This window comes from Pipistrellus kuhlii, unplaced genomic scaffold, assembly GCF_014108245.1.
Source record: "Pipistrellus kuhlii isolate mPipKuh1 unplaced genomic scaffold, mPipKuh1.p scaffold_m20_p_3, whole genome shotgun sequence".
Lineage (NCBI taxonomy): Eukaryota > Metazoa > Chordata > Mammalia > Chiroptera > Vespertilionidae > Pipistrellus > Pipistrellus kuhlii.
In genome coordinates, this window is record NW_023425529.1 from 163,248,596 (window position 1) to 163,270,596 (window position 22,001).

Below are 22,001 nucleotides of genomic sequence, written 5' to 3' on the forward strand. Positions count from 1 at the left end.
TCACAGGTTGAGAACCACTGCTGTAGAGCCTGAAAACAGTAAGTGACAGAGAGGGGGCAGGAATTCAGGCTTCCGGGAGACTGGCATCATTGCCGTAATTTCCTGTTGGTGTGGCTCAGTAGTTGAGCATTGAACTATGAACCAAGAGGTCAAGGTTTGATTCCCAGTTAGGGCACATGTCCAGGTTTCTGGCTCAATCTCCAATAGGGGGCATGCAAGATCAATGATTCTCTTTCATCATTGATGTTTCTATCTCCCTTTCCTTCCTCTCTGATATCAGTAAAAATATATTAATTTAAAAAAAAAGATAATTTCCTGCCTGGCAAGCGTCGCTCAGTGGTTGAGCATCAACCTATGAACCAGGAGGTCACAGGTTCTATTCCCAGTCAGGGCATGCCCAGGTTGTGGGCTTGATCCCCAGAAGGGGGCATGCAGGAGGCAATCGATCCAGGGTTCTCTCTTATCATAGGTGTTTCTATCTCTTCCTCTCCTTCCTCTCTGAAATCAACAGTAATAATAATAAAAAAGATAATTTCCTGATATGAACACTACAATAGTAACAGTATAAAAACTGGAGTGGATAGGACCTGGGAGATGATGTGCAAAATTAAAGCAGTTGTAGAGTTGGGCTGGACTTATGAGTAATATACTCTGATTTTTCTTCAATATTTAATTTACTACTTTTATGTTACATTTTCAATAGTGATGCTTAAGAAAATCTCAACTTTATAATAAGGCAACAACTGATAGCATTTGTTGAATTGCTGTTAAAAAGAATTAGAGGTTAAAAAAAAAAATGTCTTTGTCACTGCTCCTAGAAGACAAGAAGAACATTCTTTAGGTCAGAGCAGCACCAGAGAACCGCCCACATGGGAGGCATTCCATCTAGGAAGCAAAAGGCCACTTGGGTATTAGCTGGGGACTCCATGGGTTGAAGGCCACAGTTATGGGTGCCTTTTGTGACTTTGTTAGTGAAAATACAGTTGAGTAGGAAGCAGAAGAAAGTAAGGAGCTGGGCTGGAGAAAAAGAGAGGGAGGCCAAGTTGCATATGATATTAGCTTCACAGCATTATCTTCAAACACTACTATTGCCATGGCTCCCGCCCAACTCTAATCAGCTGTCACCCTGACGTCTCCAGCTGACAGTTCCTCAGCAAATTCTGACCAAGGCAGATGCTATCTCAGGACGTTCAGAGCCATCAGTGTAAGGATGTGAGTTAGACTTGCTGCCATAGGCTGCAAGGCCCCGGGGGCCCAAGGCATCATCATGTCCCCCAAGTCAGTGCCTTCCCGAGTCCTGAATGTAGGAGAATGTTAGTAAAAGGCAAGTCTGACCACATTAATTTCTGCTCTTAGAAGGTGGGGTAGTGGTCACCGTTAGTGTGTGGGTAGTGCCTGGAAGGGAGCAAGAATGAATTTCTGGTTCTCTTTATTGATCTGGGTGCTACTTGGGTATATGTTGTTTGTGAAAATCCATTGAGCTATTGTACACTATTATTCTGTATGTACATTATAATTCAATAAAAAGTCAAAGGGAAAGAAGAAAGGAAGGGAGGTAGGGAAAGAGAATGGAGGAAAGAAAGAAGGAAGAAAGGGAGGACAGTAAAGCCAGATTGAGGAGTTTGAAGCTGGTTCAATAGGCAATTAATTGTGTGCTTCTCTACATCATTTAGACATGGTATGACATGATAATAGCATTAGTATAGGAGGATTAGATTGCAGAGAGCAGTATAAAAATGGTGAGCTGAGGCAAGAATAAGAATAAAGAGTTACAGTAGCCTCAGTCTGGGTGGTGATGACTTAGGTTAGATCGGTATCCACAGTGGTGATATGTAAGAGGGTAGCAGGATCATTAGCTACAACAGGAGCCAGTTTCAAGGTGAGCTATTACATAAATGAAGCAATATGCGGCACATGCTGTTGGTTGCTTTACAATATTGCACAATATTTCAACTTGCTTTGTTTACAAAGGAATCATAATTCTTGCAGGACCTGAGACAGCTCACTTAAATGTGCTAAACTCCACCAGGAGCTCCACAGCTCCAGGCCTGATAAGCCTCTCTTCCCAGGTATACACCATTTGTCAGGAGGTACCGAGTGAGGACCTCCAAGGGACTCATGGTGAATAGCATGGGCCTTGTTTTTGTTTTGTTTTGTTTGGGTTTGTTTTTTAATACATGATGATAGATAAAACTACTAACCTTTTAGGACCTATTCAAAAGATTAATTTAATAGCCGAATATTTTGGATTGAAGAGAATATTGTCTTCCAAAATATATAATTAAGATATTAAAGACTGAATCAAAGCTTGTCCTTCAGGAAATAATATGAAGAACATGTAAGCACAGGGTCCTTAGAAGAATTTAGATTTATGCAAATCGTCAATTTTCCATAACCCAAAATTAACAGCCTCAGAATGACACAAATTTGTTGAAATGTAATGCAAACTAAACATTTCCGTGCATCTTTCTAGAATTCAACAGAATCTTGACATCTAATTCCACATTATGCATCTCATTTAACTTCTCCGTGATGAACTAACAGGCAGAAATAGATGAGTCGCTGACACATTGGCTTTTTGCAACTCCCAGAAGAAAAACAAAAATTGCCAGAGATGAGGGAGGAGTTCATCTGGTTCACTAGTTATGCATAAATCCATAATTATGGACACAAGTAATTTGTATGTATTGTACTAACTGAATTATTATTAGTTAGCTAATGTCATTCATTCCATTCCTCAAAGCCTTAGAGAATTTTAGTTATAAACTGGTTCTCTGCTCATTAGCATTGACCTCTATGGTTTGTTTATGTGGATTGTTTTTGGCCTCCTGCCCCCAAGTTAACACCCCTTTGTTTCATAATCCATATTGTCATTGTGCCCTCTTGACCCAGAAGAGAGGCAAATGAATGGAAGTATTCATGCCAACTGTACAGCTTCTGTGAACAGGCAAGAGCCTACTCACTTGGCTCTGATGTCTTTGGAAACAAAGAGGAAAGAGAAGAACTGAGCAGGTATTCCGGCCTTCATGAACTCATCATTAAGCATTCTAGCAGGTTAGTGATTACACTGTGCATGGCACTTGGGATTCAAATTGTGACTCCTCCCCAGCAAAGAATGGCAGGTGATTCTTAGCATGAATTCATTGTATTTCACTGGTTTTCTGCAAGTACTAGAAATTATTTTCACTAGTTGATGGCTTTCTTTTTTGCTTATGATACATAGTAGAATAAATGTGGAAGGAAAGTCAAAGTAAGAGCTATTTTTTCCCCAGAAGAATTACAAATTGCTCAGGGTTTGGATCCCAGCTCTATTTCCTAAACTTCCACTGTCCATATGTGGTCACTAATAATCATTTGTAGCTGTTGAATACTTGAAATGTGGATAGTGCAAATTGAGATTTTGAAAACTTGGTGTGAAAAAAAGAATGTGAACTAACTCATGTTTAATTTTTATATTGATTACATATCAGAAAGTTAATGTTTTGAATATATTTGCTTAAGTAATATATTAATCCCACTTGCTTCTTTTTACTTCTTTACATGTGGCTATGAGAAAATCTTGCATGACAAGTGTAGCTCACATTATGTCTATCGGACAGCACTGGTCTGCATAGATACAGTGAATCCTTTCTGAACAGCCCTGAGGCTCCCAGCCAAGACTCCTTCTTCATAGCTTCCCTTCACTGAGGACCAAGAAGATGGCATTTTCATTCCTAAAGTGACAGCTCTGCCGGTTCAAACTTGGCTCACAGCCAAAACAATGGCCTTGTATCACATGGACTACATTTGCTATGTTTTCGAACACCCAACATAAGGGTTTTCAGAATGTATAACTTTTAATCCTATTTAACTTGGATTGGGGACAGAGGGTTCAGTGGGGGGAAAGGGAGCAGATTGAAGAACAGGCAGGGGTACCTCACTAATTTAAATTCACTAGGAAATAAAAAATGCTTTTAAAAAACTATCTGATCATCTTGGACTGCTTAGACAAGTGATGCACATAATTTAGGCAAAGGTGAATGAGAGAGTGAAAGATTCCTCAAAGTAATTACCTGGATACTCACAGGCTCACCAAATCCAGAGATTACAAAATTCTTCTCTTGGGACCACAACTAACAAGGATCTATGACTTTGATGGAAAGTCAGATCACCTCTAATGAGACACACTGACGGGGCAGAGCCAGGGTCACACACAGGGTGAGTGTTGCTGCTGTCTTTTGCTCCAGCTCTAGTGTGAAGGATCAAGGTGAGACAGAGGACAAAGAAGACACTGATTTTTCGCCAACAACCCAGAAAGGATTTGCCTTTGTGCAGGAAGAAGAAGAAATATTCTCTTAAACTTAAGTACGGATTCATAGTCTTATATCCACGATTAAAAAAAAAAACACACATCTCTGAAAACCAACAAATTTTCAGAATTAATTTGAAGGCAAAGCTGACCTGATTGATGTGAGGCTATTTTTGGTCTTTATCCCACTTAGTCTGATGCTCATACATTAAACTACGGACATGCTGGTATGTTTGGTTATGAGAGGTGTCACATCATATGCAACATAACTGAAATAGTTTACTTTCACGACATCCAAAGTATTTGGGACTTTTGAAACACCTCTAATCCCATGAATTTTAGGCAATGAGCATACTTATGGGGTATCACAGCTCATAGGCAAGGGAGTAACAGCTTCAGCTACTCAGGATTTCTCCTAACTCAGCCAATTTCCTAAAAGAAATCTCCCTCCCCATCCCGTGCTCTCTCTAGTTCCTCATTCACACAATCCTGCCTTAACTTGAAGGTAATTTAGTGGATGATTTAGTGGTTGCCGGGTATGCTTTAGACACACTATGATAATTTGCATGCTGTCTCTCTATGAGGTGGGCCCATCTTTAATGATAAGCCTGCATGAAAGTATAATAATTAAATTCACCTTCTCTAAACTTACTAAAGCAGTAAAAGGTTATATAAGATCCTTTTAGTATAACTACAAAACAAAAAGAATACCATAAGTTCTGAGAAGAGAGTACATGAGTAAAGGTGTTGTATTCTTTTTTTTTTTTTTTTTTTTTTTTTTTTTTTTTTTAGTGTATGTGCTGCCAAAGCGAGCACATGGTGTTGTATTCTTAAGATTATATGTTATTTTTGAGAAATTATGCAGCATTCTACTCTATTGAGAGAGCTTGATTGTCCTCCAATTTCTTTATTAAGAATCATAGTTTTGATTCATTTTCATAAAATATTTCAAGATTTGGGTAGGAATTGACAACTAGAATATAAATAGATCTGATTTACCTTAACTAGGGGGGAAAAAAATCCTACTCTGTTTCTTTAACTCTTTTAATTACCTGGCTTTGGTGAAAGCGTCTATGGTTTCTTTCTTGGAAGTGTTCCTTAGCGACTACTCATGCAACACTCCAGATGGATGCTGTGTATTTGTTACTGTTTACTGCTCTTTTGGACCTACATTTCGTTTTGCAAGAGGATAGAACGTGAGAAAAATAATCAAACAGATGTATACTTTTCTTGTCTTAAAAAAACTCTTCATATCTCTCTCCTGGGGAGAGATTTAAATATGTAACTCTTTATATAGTTTACCACATGCAGTGATTTTAGTCAAATGTCTGTCCAATTACTACTTGTTTGCTTTGAGTACTATAAATTCACAACTCTGGTACAGTCAGCCTACATAACATACCTTTCAAACCTTGTACACTACACAGAATTCCTACAAGCCAAGTTATCTGGAACCTCCTCATCCCTACTGCCTGCATGGGGCCATGTTAGTCATGACTTGAGAATCCAAAAAATTACACCTTTATATATTATTGATTCATTAACATAGATTTATAATTGTTTTTATGCCTTTGTCTTTTACATTTTGTAGAATATAAGACTTGGAACTATGAACACACACACACACCAACAACAACAAAGAAAAAAATGAAAATTCAGACAAGGTTACTTACTGATCAGGGCCCTTCCTCAACCTCAGATCCCCTAAGAAAGTCACACCTGAAGACTGTTTCACTTATAGCAGCCTGCTTCCCCTTACCCGGCAGTTGAGACCCACATGTGTGTTCCTTTTCTGAAAGTGCCTCTATCTTGACACCTTGTCTGTTTTCCCCTTGACACTAGCCCACGGAGGCAGAGTGTCAAGGCACGGCTCCCCCTGTATCTATGGCTCTTACTCCAGCTGCAAATCAGGGTGTAGCTTCAAGGAAAGGGTCCTCAGACCGTTTCCTCTCAGGACTTACATCATCTCACACCATCAGATGTGTTTCTGGGTAATGAGCTGTGTAATTGCCTCCTTTAAAAAAATATGTCTTTCGCCATTAAACTCAATTCTCATACCTTTGTGTTCTTCTTTTGGGAATGAATTTAACTGGGTGTGGTTTCACTGGGTCACCTATCCTAAACTCCACAGATGACCAGAGAAAAGGCACTCTCTGCATAAGTAAGTTATTTCCCACGATGTATGAGACCTGTGTACTTTTATGGTGATGTTGGTGTTTGGGTTTTATTCTTGTTTCCTTTCTAATAGTTTTATTTCTGGTTGAGTTTATAAGAACATCTGAAAGTTCTGTCCTCACTCAGACCTTGGTAAGTAGGCCTATCTATACCTTCTTGTGAGTTTTCATGTGCCCACCAGCATTGTGTTCACTCAGCTTGAACAATTGCATGTTCAAACGTTGAGCACCACAGTGGCTGCCCTGGGAGTGCAGTGACCTGAGAACTGAGCAAACCTTTGCTTACCTGAGAAGCTCTCTCAGTCTGGCAACAAGAATTCTCCACACATTCCTCTTCAATGGAAATCTACAGACCAGTCTCCTCTATCCATTTGTTTACTTTCTGGATCATAAAGTTAACCTAAAGCTCCAAATAATAATTTTTTAAGAACACCAGTATTTATTTATTTTGCAATGTTTACTTGGGATGTAATTCGTATAACATTTTTTCACCATTTTAAACTGGTGTTTTAGTATATCCACTGGTTTTCAGTATACTCACAATATTGTGCAACTGTCACCAATATATAATTCCAGAATATTCAAATCACTCCAAAAAGAACTTCTGTACCTGTTAGCAGTGACTTTCCCCACCTCCTACAAGCACTAACCTACTTCTCTCTGTATAGATTTGTCTATTCTGGATATTTCATATAAATGGAGTCATCTAACATATACTAGAGGTCCAGCGCATGATTAAATCATGTGTGTGTAGGGTCCCCTAGGCCTAACCTGCCATCAGGGCCATGTCCACCTCCCCAAAAAGCCTCAAATGCTCCGTGGATGCTGCCAATGGCCCGAGATGTTCTTCAGACACTGCTGGCTCCTCACGATGCTCCAGAAGTCTTGCCCGCTGTGGCCTCTGTGGGACCCAGAAGTTCTGTGCATGGCAGCTGACGCGGGACCCATGCACCTCCTGGTGAGTCCAGTAGTTAGTTGTGATGTCATGACTGCATCACAACCACAGGCCTTTTATGATATAAATGGCCTTTGTGCTTGGCTTTTTTCATTTGGCATAATGTTTTTTAAGGCTCGTCCATATTTATTCCTTTACGTAGTTGGATAATATTCCATTGTATGGCTATACCATATATTGTTGATCGGCTTATCAGTTGATGAACATTTGTGTTGTTTCCACTATGGGTTAGTTTGAAATATTGTGCTATAAACATTTGCAGACAAGTTTTTGTGTGAACGTATGGTTTTAGTTCTCTTAGAAATACACCTATTATAGAAGTGAAATTGCTGAGTCACATGGTAATTGAACAAAGGCAAAATTATTTTCCATAGCTGCACTTTTTATAATACCAGCAGAAGTGTATGGGAGTCCCAATTTTTCCACACTTGTTATTACCTCTCTTTTTAATTATATCCTTCCTAGTGGATGTGAAGTATATCTCATTGTGGTTTTGATTTGCATTTTCCTAGTGGTTATTATGTTGAGCATCTTTTTATGTGCTGGCATTTATTTTGTTTATCATTTTTTAAGAAATGTCTATTTTGATCCTTTGTTCATTTTTAAAAATTGGATTATTCGTCTTTTTATTATTGAGTTGAAAATTTATTTTTTTATTCTAGACACTAGACTCTTATCAGATATGTTATTTGCAAATATTTTCTCCTCTTCTGTTCAGTTTTTTATTGTGTCTTTCGATGCACAAAAGGTTTAACTTTTGATGAGGTTAAATTTGTATACACACACACACACACACACACACACACACATACACTAGAGGCCTGGTGCACGCATTCCTGCACAGGTGGGGTCCCTCAGCCAGGTCAGCAATCAGGGCGATAGGGGTGGTCTTGCCCAGTCCCAATCAGGACAGGCTGGGGGGTGGAGAGGGGGGAGGAGGGGAAGGGAAAACAGGAGGTTGGCCAGGCTGCAGGAGGTTGGCTGTGGAAATGCACTGACCACCAGGGGGCAGCTCCTGCACTGAGCATCTGCCCCCTGATGGTCAGTGCATGTCATAGCTACTGGCCGGTCATCTGGTAATAACAGTCGCTTAGGCTTTTATATAGAGAGATTTGGTTGCTTATGCTTAGAGAACTCTTCTTTAGAAATTAAATGTATGTGGAGCCCTACTATATACAAAGTGTACCAGTTAATAATAGCAGATTTTGCAATAAAAGAAGACACGGTGATTTCAAGAGAAACATCAAAAGTGCTTTATTCAAAATAATGTCCTTCACTAGCTACACATTTCCCCCTTTTGCAGGCAATTTGTAGAGACTATCCCAATAGAACTTTTCTTGTTTTGAGGAAAACCGTCCAGAGACCTAATTTTCTACTTTTTTGTATGTTTTGAAGTGCTGCTCAGAAAGTGTGTGTGCCATTAATTGGAACAAGTGGTAATCTGAAGGAGCAAGGCCTGGTGAATACGGAGGGTAAGTTAATACTTCCCAGGCAAGTTCTTTTAATGAGTCTTTAACTGATTTTGAAGTGTGTGATAATGCGTTATCATGAAACAAAATTACTTTGCTTTGTCTTCTGGCACATTCTGGTCGTTTCACGAACAAAGCGTGGTTCAAATTGATTATTTGTTGTCGGTAGAGATCAGTATTAATGATTCTGGTTTTAGAAGCTCATAATATACACACCCTCCTGATCCCACCAAATGCAGACCATTGTCTTTTTTTCCCGAAGCAATTTGGCCTTGCAGTCTATGTTGATGGTTGACCTGGATCAACCTATGATTTTGTGCATTTGGGATTCTCGAAATAAATCTATTTTTCACTGCCAGTCACAATTTGATGCAAAAAAGACTCTCTTTTGTGCCATTGAAGCAACATTTTACTGATGACTTTTTTGTTTTCCATTAGTCTTTCGTTCAGTTGATGTGGCTCTCATTTTCCTTCCTTAAAATGTTTTCCATTGCTTGTAAAAGATCAGAAATTGTTTGCTGAGCAACGTTTAATCTTTCTGCAAGTTTTATTTGAGTTTCACAATCATCTTCATCCAATAATGCTTGTCATAGTTGGTCTTCAAACTTTTTTGGTTGACCAGGACGTCTTTGTCTTTCACATTGAAATCGTCACTTTTAAAGCATTTGAACCAGCGTTCACAAGTATCTTGAGATGGAGCATGTTCACCATAGCTTCCCGAAGTATATGATAATTTTTTCTTCAAAATAAAGTAATGAATTAAAACTTCTCACAAATGCTATTTTTTTGGCATGAAATTCAATATATTTTAAGTGTAAAAATATCTATGATGTTAACACCTTTAGCAAATTTGACATACGAAGTTTTGAAGCTTGCTGTCAATACAACAAAATAGCATACACATCAAATCGCATATATATCAACGTATGTGGAACTCCATTTATTGAAAAAAATCCACATTACTAACTGGCACACCTAGTAAAATGGACAAAAAGTGAAGGGGCTCTGGTGGAGTAAAACTGGGAATTTCATATCTCTTATGACAAGAGGAAGCCTCCCAGCTCCTCAAGCTTCTATGGCCTCTGATGAGGTTAAGAAAGCCTTGATGGCTGATGTCTAAATATCAGTTATTCATTCATAATCTTTCCTAGTGCCCTACATAAAACACTATTTATGCTACCATTCTCAAGATTGGGAAAGAAAATAAGTCAGTGAATATGGGAGAGTGTTTTGTGAATTAAAGGGGCAGACAAAATGAAAATCAGAGATCATAGACATTGAGTAATATAATATTAAAGGTTATCTAGTCTAATGCCATATTATATAGATCTAGAAACTGAGGTCTTGAAGTACAATTTTCATCATGCTGTCTCTTGAAGATCACTAGGGATCCTTAAGGCTCTTTCTGGGAGTCTGGGAGATTAAACTATTTTCACAATTATTGTAAGGCATTATTTTCATTTTTGCTGTTGTTACTCCTCGCTTGAGGATATTTTAGAGAGAGAGGAAGGGAGAGGGAGAGAGAGGGAAACATCCATATGAGAGAGACACACCTATTGGTTGCTTCCCACCCATACCTGGACCAGGGCCAGGAATGGAACCTCGAAAGGAGGTTAATACCCTTAACCAGAATCAAACCCATGACCCTTTAGTTTAATGCTCTCTCCACTGAGGCAAACTGGCCAAGGCTATCTGCCTTTTTTTACACTTATTCTCTCACAAGTATACAATAGCTTTTCATGATGTTATTATTCTAATTGAATAAGGAATGTGTGCTTGTATATTCTCATGCTTTATAACTTTCTCAGATTTAATTTATAACATAGATCTAACATACATACATCTATCTTATCTACCTACCTACTTACTTACCTATCTATCCAACTACCTTTCTACCCCAGTGTTCTAGTTGATTCAGGAAAGGTTGGGTAAAATGTTGTTGGAAAATAGGATAGTCGCATGGTCTCAAAGAATCACTCTACAAATTACTAATTACAAAAGAAAAAATGTTCCTTTGTATGGAGACTTCTAATGGTCACCACCTTAATCAAGTTATCAAAACTAGCATCACTAACAATGCAGGATCCTGACATTATGTGCCTCCTGGTATAATGCAATAAGAAGCACACATTATCTACATAGTGTTATTACAAATATTTTCTAGTAACCTCAATTTGATTTTGAGGAAATAATCAGGAGAAATCAGTGTTATGGAACATTTTGAAAGCAAACAAACTAACTGGAACGGTTTAAGAAAGTTAATGCCATGGAAAACAAAACAAGTAAGAACTGACCCAAACAGATATATCAAGTAAATGGGATGGGAATGGGGAAATAAGGACAATTATGTGAGACCATAATCAATAAAAAATTTTAAAAAAGAGTTTTGTAGACTCTAGAGCAGCATTCAAACTTCTACTTGAGCTAGCAGATAGCTTTAGTTTCTGTGTATACCATTGGCTCACACAATATTTTAACATCTTTTCTTGCTTGCTAACCTTTTTAAAAGAGAGATTTCATATGAAAACCTGAATTTCTATCTCCTCTTATCTGTTCTGAACTGACATTCCTGGGAACAAAACTATCAGGACCATCTACCTGCCATGGAGACCAGGAGACAGCTGAGGCTGACCATTGGGCCTGCCTCTTGTTTTTATTACACTGGGATTTTTCTAGTAATAGAATGAAGAGAAAAGTGAAGCATTTCTTAGATTCATGTCTTTGGCAAAAGTTAGAAAATGAAAACTAGACAGAGAGGATCACACACAGCTCATTAAAAAACAATGGGAAGTATGTTTCTTTGCAGAAGCTAAGAATGTGCTCACATGTTTCATATGCAGATAGGGCATATCTGTATTCAAAGCATGTCCTAAGATGCCTTTATTGAAAAATAAAAAGCCAGCTTGAATATTGTGATGCTTGCTCTAATCTATTATACAATGCTAGCAAGTATTTTGTCGGCATCCACTCAGCTATTATTTGTTCCCCCTCTTCTCTTCTACTTAGCAGAATATGAATTGCTTTATGGTCATTGATTCCTCTGCAAACTGGAAGCACTTTATCATAAGATTTTGCTGTATTGCCTAATACATTTTGAGTGTCTACAACCTCAGTATGAATTGCTTATTTTAAATCTCCCCATATTTCCAGCCTTAGATTCAGATTCACATTAGGGAATATGAATTTAAGAAACAAAAAGACAGGCCATAGCTTAGTATATTCACCATCTGATATAAGATGTAAGAATGAACTCATAACATGAGATCGATGATAAAGTCCAGAAGCCAGCCAGTTTGAATTTCATCCTAGAAGATAATGTTATTGGATTTTAGTACCTTCCTTGCAGGTCTTACATTATAATTTTATTTACTGGCATTTAAAACATTTCCAAATCCCCAGAAGAGAGCCTCAGTTACCTTTGGGCCGTCCTTTTGCTTCATCTTGCACATCAACTTAGCTACTATATTTCACAAATTCTACTCTCAAATGTCCTAGACTCTGCGTCGTTTTTCCAATCTCATTGTCAAATATCATTGCAATAATTTTTAAATATTTCTCCCTGTCTTTCCCCACCCATTGTATTATTTATATTGTCTACATATTTACATTTTACACACACACACACACACACACACACACACACACACACACACACGGCATAGCCACCTCTCTTGTTCCTGTGGTATTCTATTTCTTGATGAGGTTCAGAGTTCTTAATCTTACCATGGCACTTTCAAGAGCTGGGCCTTTGTGTAACCCTTTAACCTCAACTTTGATTATTTTATACCCCATTCGGACTCTCATGAATTTCACAAATATTTATTGAATGTCTATAATATTTCGAGTGTTATTCTGGGTTCTGAGGACACAGCAGTGAACAAAACAGACAAACATCTCTACCCTCTGGAGCTTGTATTTTGGGAATGGGATGTAGGTAGCAGACAATAACCTAAATATGTAGAATGTAGAGTGTGTGTGATAGCTATATGTGGTATGAGAAAAACTAAAAAGAAGAGGATGAGGTCTAAGAGGAAAGATTGTAATTTTATGTGGGGGATTAGGAAGATCTGCTGAGAAGGGTTATTGAGTAAAAACTGGAGGGGGGCAGAGCAAGTATGTATGAGGGAGACTGGAGGAAGAGCTAAGGTCCTTTGGGTGAAGAAGAATGGGCCGAAGGGTGCATAGAGGGGAGGGAAAGCATCAAGTCATTGAGGTCCTTGGTTAGCCAGACTGAGGGTTTTAGCTTTTATGCAGAATGAAATGGGGGCCACTGGGAAGTTTTGAGCTGGAGAATCACAAAGTCTATCTCACCATATAAACAGATTACTCTGTCTGCTATGCTGAGAACAGGCTGAAGTGGGACATTCCTGTGATAGATGATGTTGGCTTGGGCCAGCGTGGAAACAACAGAGCTGGAGAGAACTATCAGGTTCTGGATCCTTTCAGTGGAGTCAAAAGATTTGTTAATGCTCTGGATTGGGGTATAGAAACGATTCACTAGTGATTCCCAGGCATTTGGCTTGAGCAACTGAAGGATGGGTTTGCCATGAAGTAAGAAGAGAAAGGCCTGATGATGAAGGCTGTGTGTGTGTGTGTGTGTGTGTGTGTGTGTGTGTGTCTGTGTAGGAATAAGAAGCCCAATTTGGAGTGTATTTAGTTTAAGATGCTTACTAACAAGCCAAGTGGACATGGTGACTAGGCAGAGGCAGTTGGAGATATATGTCCTCCATACAACAAAGCAGGAATGTTCTTGTCTTTCCCTCAAAACCTCATTTTTTTTTTTTTTGGGGGGGGGGGTTGTATGCTGTTTGAACTTGCTTACATGTACTTTGTTCTTGGCCTCCATTTTACCACTGATTGAACTGCATTGTATTTATTATTTTAGCTTTTCTGTGTTTCCCCCCTCCCCCACTATACTGTCCTACTATTCATCCTCAGCATAATGTCTGATACAAAATAATAAAAAGTTCATTGAATAATTGAAATCTGTGGGGCCATAATCTTCTATATTTAGTTGTTAAATTTCTTGACAGATGCTGCTTTTTTCTCTCCAACAAAAAGAGCTGTTTGGCACATATTGTTTTAATCAATGTGAATTAAATTCTATTTTTGTTGATGTGCTTTTTTTTCATATTCCCTTGGGCGTGCAATTTATCAAGCGTGAGTAATATCTGGCACACAGTCTCTAATAGCTTCCTTTTATTATTAGATCAATGGTAGTCTGAGTTATTGAGAAAGGAAATATCTAGAAAGACAATGCCCAATTCCTTGAAAATGGTGCTAAAGGGAAGACATGGCAGTATAAAACCATTAACCATGAAATTGCTTTGGGGCACTTGAATCCTCCTTTATGGAAACTTGGAATCATTCTTAAAGTACATTTTCAGCCAGTGGATGCATTTCATGTGTCTTTATTTAAGTGTTTGGCATATTTTACAAGACACATTAAGAAAAAACACCTCATTTTAACAAACACTTTTCCTTCACACTGCTCTACCTTTCCCAGCCCACCGATCCCTCTTGGCAGCCTAAACCAGTGAATAGCTATTTTTCCTATTTTTTCATACACTTGTCTAAGCACTAATATACATTTATATTTATATTTATATTTATATTTATGTTTATATTTATATTTATATTTATATTTATGTCTATCCTCTAAATAGGATCCTACTGCACAGTTCTTCATATCACATTATCTTCTTTCAGTAAAAATATTTTAATCATTTTAAACAATATCAAGTGTGCTAATACAGTTCAATATACTTTTTTCTTGTCAACAGCTCCATAACATTCCACTGTATAGATGGGCCATAATGTAATTAAAAATATCTTACTGTTGGGCATTGAGTGTTAGATGTTTAATATTGCAACAAAAAATTCTGCAATGAACAACTTTACCTATATATAAATATATATTATAGATACATAAGCATCAAGTTCCTGTAATATATCAATACATATATGGGTATATACACTTAGTGGCCAGATTATTATGATCTCTGAATGCATAATAATCTGGCCACTCAGTGTATATCCTATTTAATAAAAGGCTAATATGCAAATTGTCCTCTCAACTAGGAGTTTGACCAGCAGGCAGGCCAGCCAACCACCCATGTCCCTGCCCTCTGGTCAGGCTGGCCTGACCCGCACCCATGCACAAATTCATGCGCTGGGCCTCTAATATATATGTACTGAGTGGCAAGATTATTATGCATTCAGAGATCATAATAGTCTGGCCACTCAGTATATGTGTGTGTGTGTATATATATATATATATGTGCACAAAGTTGTTCATACATATATGAACATTTTTTGCAGGATGCTTTTCAAAAGCACATTTGCTGTTATAATTTTTGACATAGAATTGACAACTCTGAGAAATCCAGCGAGATAGACACCCTGGTGTCCACAAACACATGCTGTACAAAATTTAATCAAGACCCAGATTTTCATTATGGAAGCCTCATTAACCAAGCCACCTACACTCATTTTCGAGATTGCTGGCTGGCCGGAAAGCCAGCAGCAGATGTTGACCTTGCAAAGGTTAACTTAATGGAGTTGAATTTGATTCAGATTCAATCACTGCTTCCACGGCTGTTCTGGGGGCCAAGTAGTAGACCGTAGAGGTGATGTCATGGTGTTCCATTGCCTGGTTGCTGCTCAAGCATGACTCACACCTATGCCCTGAAAGACTCCATTGTCATTTCACTCCTGGGTGGAGCGGGGATTGGACTCACTCACTGACTCAGTCAACCAGCACACCCTCAACTATGCGATGGAACTGCCATGCGGGAACATTAACTCCTTCACACCCTCCTCTCCAGCAAGTCGGTATAGGTACATGGAGCCCCAATCCAGAATGGGTTTTGCTGGGTAGAATATAGCTTATTCTTGGGGTCCTCCATCCCTCCTCCCTCCTCCCTCCTCCCCTACCCCCACTCCTACTACCCAGTTCCCTAATGTCACTTTAAATTCAAAAGGGTCATTTAAGTTTAATTCAACAAGCATGGCATGAGTAATATTGTGACTAAATATTTCAGTTACATCTATGTGCTCAATTATAGCTGTATAATTTATCTGTAAATAAATCATTCCAGGGCAAGTGCAGCTTGAGCCTCAGTCCTTCCTGACAGGGAGATGGTGGTTCCCCAGCCGGAATGAGCAGGCTTCGTGTTGTGGTTGGGTTCCTGACCCTCTGCTAAAGCTCTACGCTTTCCTCGTTGCTTCCAGAGTTACTTCTTTGCAGGCTCTGTTGTTGACATGGTTATGAACGTTACAAGACAAATTCCCTTTGCCAATTCATGATCTTTTACTTCATTCCTTTACTTTCTCCTTCCTTTCAAGAAATGCTGCTGCTTCCCCCAAAATATTCCCTTTTCTCCTCGTCTTTCTTGGGGTGTCAGCATCTGCATTAAGTCACTGTCTTTGTCTATGTTTGTTCAGATCTTTCTATCTCTGCAGAATTTTGGGGGGGAACTAGCTCTTTTTGTAATGACAGAGGCTATTCTCTGCCAATTAGGAAACCTCGTTCATGGGTTAGGAAAGACTGGCTTCAGGAACAGTCATGAGGAAGACAGCTCCCTCCCCAACACACACACACACACACACACACACACACACACACACACACACACACATTTCTGCATCATAAAACCACTTGAAACGGGCAGAAAGTTCCCCTCATCATCTTCCCTCTTTTTTTTTTAAATAACAAGAGGGACTCATTACGGAGGTAGAGAAATCAGAATTAAAGGAGGGGGGAGAGGAGAAAGGACCCAACTGGGCTGACTCCACAGACTGAGATGGAGAGCAGCAGCACGTGGAGGGCTGGGGGAGCCTTTTTAAAAATAATAATAATAATAATATATCTTCATTGTTCAGATTATTACAGGTGTTCCTCTTTCCCCCCTCTTCCCTCTTTACCCTGCCCTGCATCCTCAGGCTGTCCTGAGGTTTGGGGTGTCAGCAGATGGGAGGGATGACGCAGACATGATTGAGCAGAAGCGGTGAAGCAGAAAGGAGGTATGTTTGTTCCATTATCTGGGTAGAATGTTGTTACAGGTGGGACTGGGACAAGAAGGCTATTCTGTTCCCTTGGTGAGGTGCTTATTCCGAGCCACATTTCCCAGTTTTAGCTTCTTCTCCGAAATCCTTCCCAATTGGTGAGTTAGAAGCAAAATGTGCCATCTGCAGGCACCATTTTTTATTCTACCCTCATCTCTTCATTCCATGCTTTGATGCGCAGCTTGTCAAGGAGACGTAGTGGCACAGACATGCTGTCTCTCAGCACTCGCTGGCTTTTTTTTTTTTTTTTTTTTTTTAAGATTTTATTGATTTTTTACAGAGAGGAAGGGAGAGGGATAGAGAGTTAGAAATATCGATGATGAGAGAAACATTGACCAGCTGCCTCCTGTACAACCCCTACCAGGGATGTGCCCACAACCAATGTGCATGCCCTTGACTGGAATCGAACCTGGGACCTTTCAGTCCACAGACCGATGCTCTATCCACTGAGCCAAACCAGTTTCGGCAGCACTCGCTGACTCTTACTCTCACACCGAAGCTCAGTGCAGGGGAAGATCTTAAGAGGAGACCTGGACTGTGGCAGTGAGTCTGCCATGTTCCAGCTGGATGGCATGAGGAGGTGCTTTAACCTCCTTGCTCTCCTGGCATAAATGACTGAAGGCAGCAGGCTGGCTTGAGCCTCTCAAGGTGCCTTCTATTTCTAATGCCTATGAACCAAGCACTTAGTTTAATTTGTTACTGCCCTCATCCTCCCAAGAAAAAAAGGGAAGTACCAATAAGTGGTCACTCAAGTCCCACGAGGAAAAGATTACACTAATGGAAAAGCTGCTGCAAATTAGACCAGATGACCCCCAACCCTGGCATTTCTTAAGTATATCACTTTTATAATACTTAGAAACGATGGCATGACAGAAGGGGTGTGGGATCATGTAACAGGTACCTTCAAAAACATAATATTGAAGAAGAAAGGAAGTTGAAAAATATGTATAATATAATAGCATGAGGTAAAATGTAAAGTATGCAAAGCATAACTAGGTATTGTTTTGATAACCTACATGTGTAGGAAGTATAAAAATGGCATCCAGAAAAGTACATACCAGATTCTTGATAGTAGTTGTCTCTGAGGAAGGAAGGTAAGGAGATGGATCTGTGGAGAGAGACAGGAGGACTTCAACATTATTCATAATATTTTATTTTTTTGTGAAAAATGTCATTAAAAGTTGTTAATGTTTGTTAATTATGGCTATTGGATGCAATGAGTGCTGTGCTGGAGCTGGAGTGGGTCATGTGCACCTCTCCCCGATTTCCCATGCTGTCACCATGATAGCTTGAAATTGATAGTGAAAGTGTTTACACCACAGAAGCAGCAAGTGCTACAAATCAGAGCCTTTTCTTTCCCCTCTGAAGGGTATGTTGTTCACACTGACCAGCACACCAATAGGTACAATGCATCTATTAAATTGATCTTTGCACTTTTTAATGCTTTGTGTATGATATAACACTTTCCTAAAGAATAACTAATTTCTATAAAGATAATTAGCAAAGATTTTGAAGAATATTTTTAATTTTTGACTCAGGAATTATATCATTAAGATTTATCCCAAAGGAGGGAGCAATATATGCAAAGATTTACTATGATGATGATCCTATGATGATGGAAGAATTGCAGACCATCCAAAAATTTAGCAGTGATAGAATAGATGAAATAAATTTGATTATAGTGATATAAAGCTATCTAGCCATAAAACATTACATATTTGAGGAAAATGTAATGACATGGAAATGAATTAGTGATAGAGTTTTAAGTGGAAAAGCTGGTTTAAACAGTGCATATCCTATCCTATCTAATAAGAGTAATATGCAAATTGACCATCACTCCAACACACAAGATGACTGCCCCCATGTGGACACAAGATGGCTGCCACAAGATGAACAGCAGGGGAGGGCAGTTGGGAGGAACCAGGCTTGCAAGGGAGGGCAGTTGGTGACCAGGCCAGCAGAGGAGGGAAATTGGGGTTGACTAGGCCTATAAGGAAGGGCAGTTGTGGGGGACCCAGGCCTGTAGGAGAGGGCAGTTGCGGGGGACCAGGCCTGCATGGGAGGGCAGTTAGGGATGACTAGGCCTGCAGGGGAGAGAAGTAAGGGGCAGTCAGGCTGGCAAGGGAGCAGTTAGGCATCAATCAGGCTGGCAGGGGAGTGGTTAGGGGCAATCAGGAAGGCAGGCAGGGGAGCAGTTGGAAGCCAGCAGTCCTGGATTGTGAGAGGGATGTCTGACAGCTCATTTAGGCCTGATCCTACTAGGTTCTCCTAAGACCAAATCAGAATTACAACTAAATTATAAGACAACCAACCTGGAAAACCAACTGAAGACTAGCTGAGCAAAAGTCTTATAACTAAGAATATATGTAGAAGAAGCCATGCCAAGACTGGTAGGAAGGGTGGAGACATTAAAAGTGCTGATCGCAGCCAAAACCGTTTGGCTCAGTGGTAGAGCGTCGGTCTGTGGACTGAAAGGTCCCAGGTTTGATTCTGGTCAAGGGCACGTACATTGGTTGCGGGCACATCCCCGGTAGGGGGTGTGCAAGAGGCAGCTGGTCGATGTTTCTCTCATCGATGTTTCTAGCTCTCTCTCTCTCCCTTCTGGTGCTTGGGTTCCTGCCCAGATGTCTTGTTCCTTTAGATAACTGTTCCATTTTATTCCATTTGCTCAAATAAAATGCTATGAGTTTTCCATATACAGTGCTATGGCTAAGAATGAAGCAGACACATCAAACCCAAAAGAAAAACCAACACATTTGTGTTTTTCTATGTTGAATGCAAGCTTTGGAAATGGGGAATTTCCTCCCTAATGTTTCCGTGAAAGCATCTCTGCCTGCAAACTCCAGCTTGTACATTTATAATAAGAGAAATCTGAATGTACCTTTACTAAAACAGACCACAAGTACACTGAAACGACTCAAAAACCGTGGTGAAATTAGACAAGCATTTTTGACAGTCTAAATTTTAACTTTTACTTTAAGTACACTTTTATGGAATCAAAACAATAGGAAAATACATCCTACAATTTCTTTCAGTGAATTGGAGGACAATTCCTAGGTCTCTAGAAGGTTTTGGTGCAATCAATGGCAGCAATGGCTGTGAGGAGACTGACATCCGGCATCACCGACAAACTCCAGTGGGCACATTGGATGTGCCTGGTTCTACTCCTGGCACAGGCTTTCTTGAGGCTTGGGCCAAGTCCCTTCCTGCCGCTGGACTTCATTTCCTCATCCTCAAAATGAGTAGGTCCCTAGGGGATCTCTAGGCCTTTCCCAGGTGTTTTTTGTTTGTTTGTTTGTTTGTTTGTTTTAAATAGTGAATGGAAGGCAAGTGGAAAGACAGGGGAACATGGAAACACCTGTGTGAGAGAGACACATCAGTTGGTTGCCTTCTGCGTGGGCTGGCGATCAAGCCTGCACCCGAGGTGCATGCCCTTTACTGGAATCCAACCCGAGACCCTTCAGTCCGAGCACCGATGTGCTATCTATCCACTGAGCCAAACCAGCTAAGGTGCTGTTACTTTATTTGATTCTACTTTTTTTTTCCCCCCCATGAAACTTTTAGATTCACAAATGGACTGTTGAGTCTTTTAGGATTTAGTTTTTTTCCTCCTAATAACATATGTTTTGATCCAAGTCCACTGGAGCTAATTTTATTCATCTTCCTAAAGATGAATGTGCCTTTCTTCTTAAACAGATGAAGGCGGTGTTGATGCTGGAGGGGGAACTGTGGCACCCTATGCAGCCTTTGTCTCAGAGCAATGGTCTGTCCCTGGTTGGTTGCACGTGATGGCAGATCATTCAGTTAAAAAAAATTATGATCCCGTGAGAAGCGAAAGCCTGACTTCCCACCAGGAGGAGAATCACTATTATTCCAGCAGAGCCAACCACTGCCTGGCCTCTTCCTTCCCAGACAGCTTCACTGGCAGATTCAAAGGCAGCATTGAGTTTGGAGGCAGTTAGCAGTATTTGTAGTTTGCCTTCAAGCATAATTTTGCTAAATATAAAGCTCAGAGGCAATCGCAACTAATGTAATTCTGTAAAAAGTATGAAACGCCAGGAAGGAGTGCTGTGAGATTACAGAGGAAAAAGGGAGAACCAGCAAGAAAAGTAAGGTGATTTTTTTAAGAAGAATTTTTAAAAAAGAAATGTAACAGCATGTAAAGTCTGAATGGTGAAAGGTATTCAATTAGCAGTAGAATATAATAGAAAAGCAAGAAGTAAACATAAAAGAAGAAGGAAGAGCTGGTTTGGAGAAGTGGCAATAAACAATAGAAAGTGAAAAGTTACTAGTCTGAATGAAGAACTAGTACTCCAGAAACACAAAGGTTTCAGATGTGGGTTTTTATGTTAAAAATAATTCGTAAGTGCTATTATTCTACTCATCAGTATAGTTGACTTATGTCTATAATACTATGCTGCTTCTCATCTTGGGGGTTATTTAACCCATGCCTATATTGTCACGGCTATTTAAATATGTTGTTAATATACTCTTAAATGGCAGATAGATAAAGAAACAAATGAATAGCCATTAGGAAATATGTACGTATAAATTAATTAGCAGAAGATTCTGATAACTGAGGTGAAATGAAAGACAATGCTTTCACTTTTCTTCAAAATAATACTCTTTGGGTTCATTCAAAAAGAGCATGCAAATTAAATGTAAACAAATTCTTATGGATCACAGATTAGCTACTTGCTTTTATAGCTATAAAATACTTTTCAAATGATAGTCAGTTACACCTTGACTCTTATAGCATTACAACCAGAAATATCTTACAAATAAATACAACCAGCATTAAGAACAGAAGGGTAAAAAGAGGAACAGAAATAAGTCCAATGAGAGGCGTACTCTCCCCATTGTGCAGATGGGAAAACTGATGTGAGGAGCGGTGAACTTAATCGTGCAGAGATGAGCAGCAATTGGGAGCTGGGAGTAGACACCACTCCACCTGTGCTCCTATCAGTTATCCACAAGGAACATTTTAATTGTATTCCTTTAATCTATTGTAGAATAGATCTTGCTGGTGTTTCATTTGTGATGTTTGC

The 22,001-nt window shown here is 39.4% G+C and overlaps 1 long non-coding RNA gene across 1 annotated transcript in view; it reads right to left on the reverse strand.

Moving 5' to 3' along the window:
• LOC123653277 overlaps positions 1–22,001 on the reverse strand; it is a 74,228-nt gene that overhangs the window by 12,167 nt on the left and 40,060 nt on the right. The window contains exon 3 of the long non-coding RNA XR_006742988.1: positions 18,012–18,061. This is a non-coding gene — a long non-coding RNA (uncharacterized LOC123653277). The remainder of the gene's footprint in view (positions 1–18,011; positions 18,062–22,001) is intronic.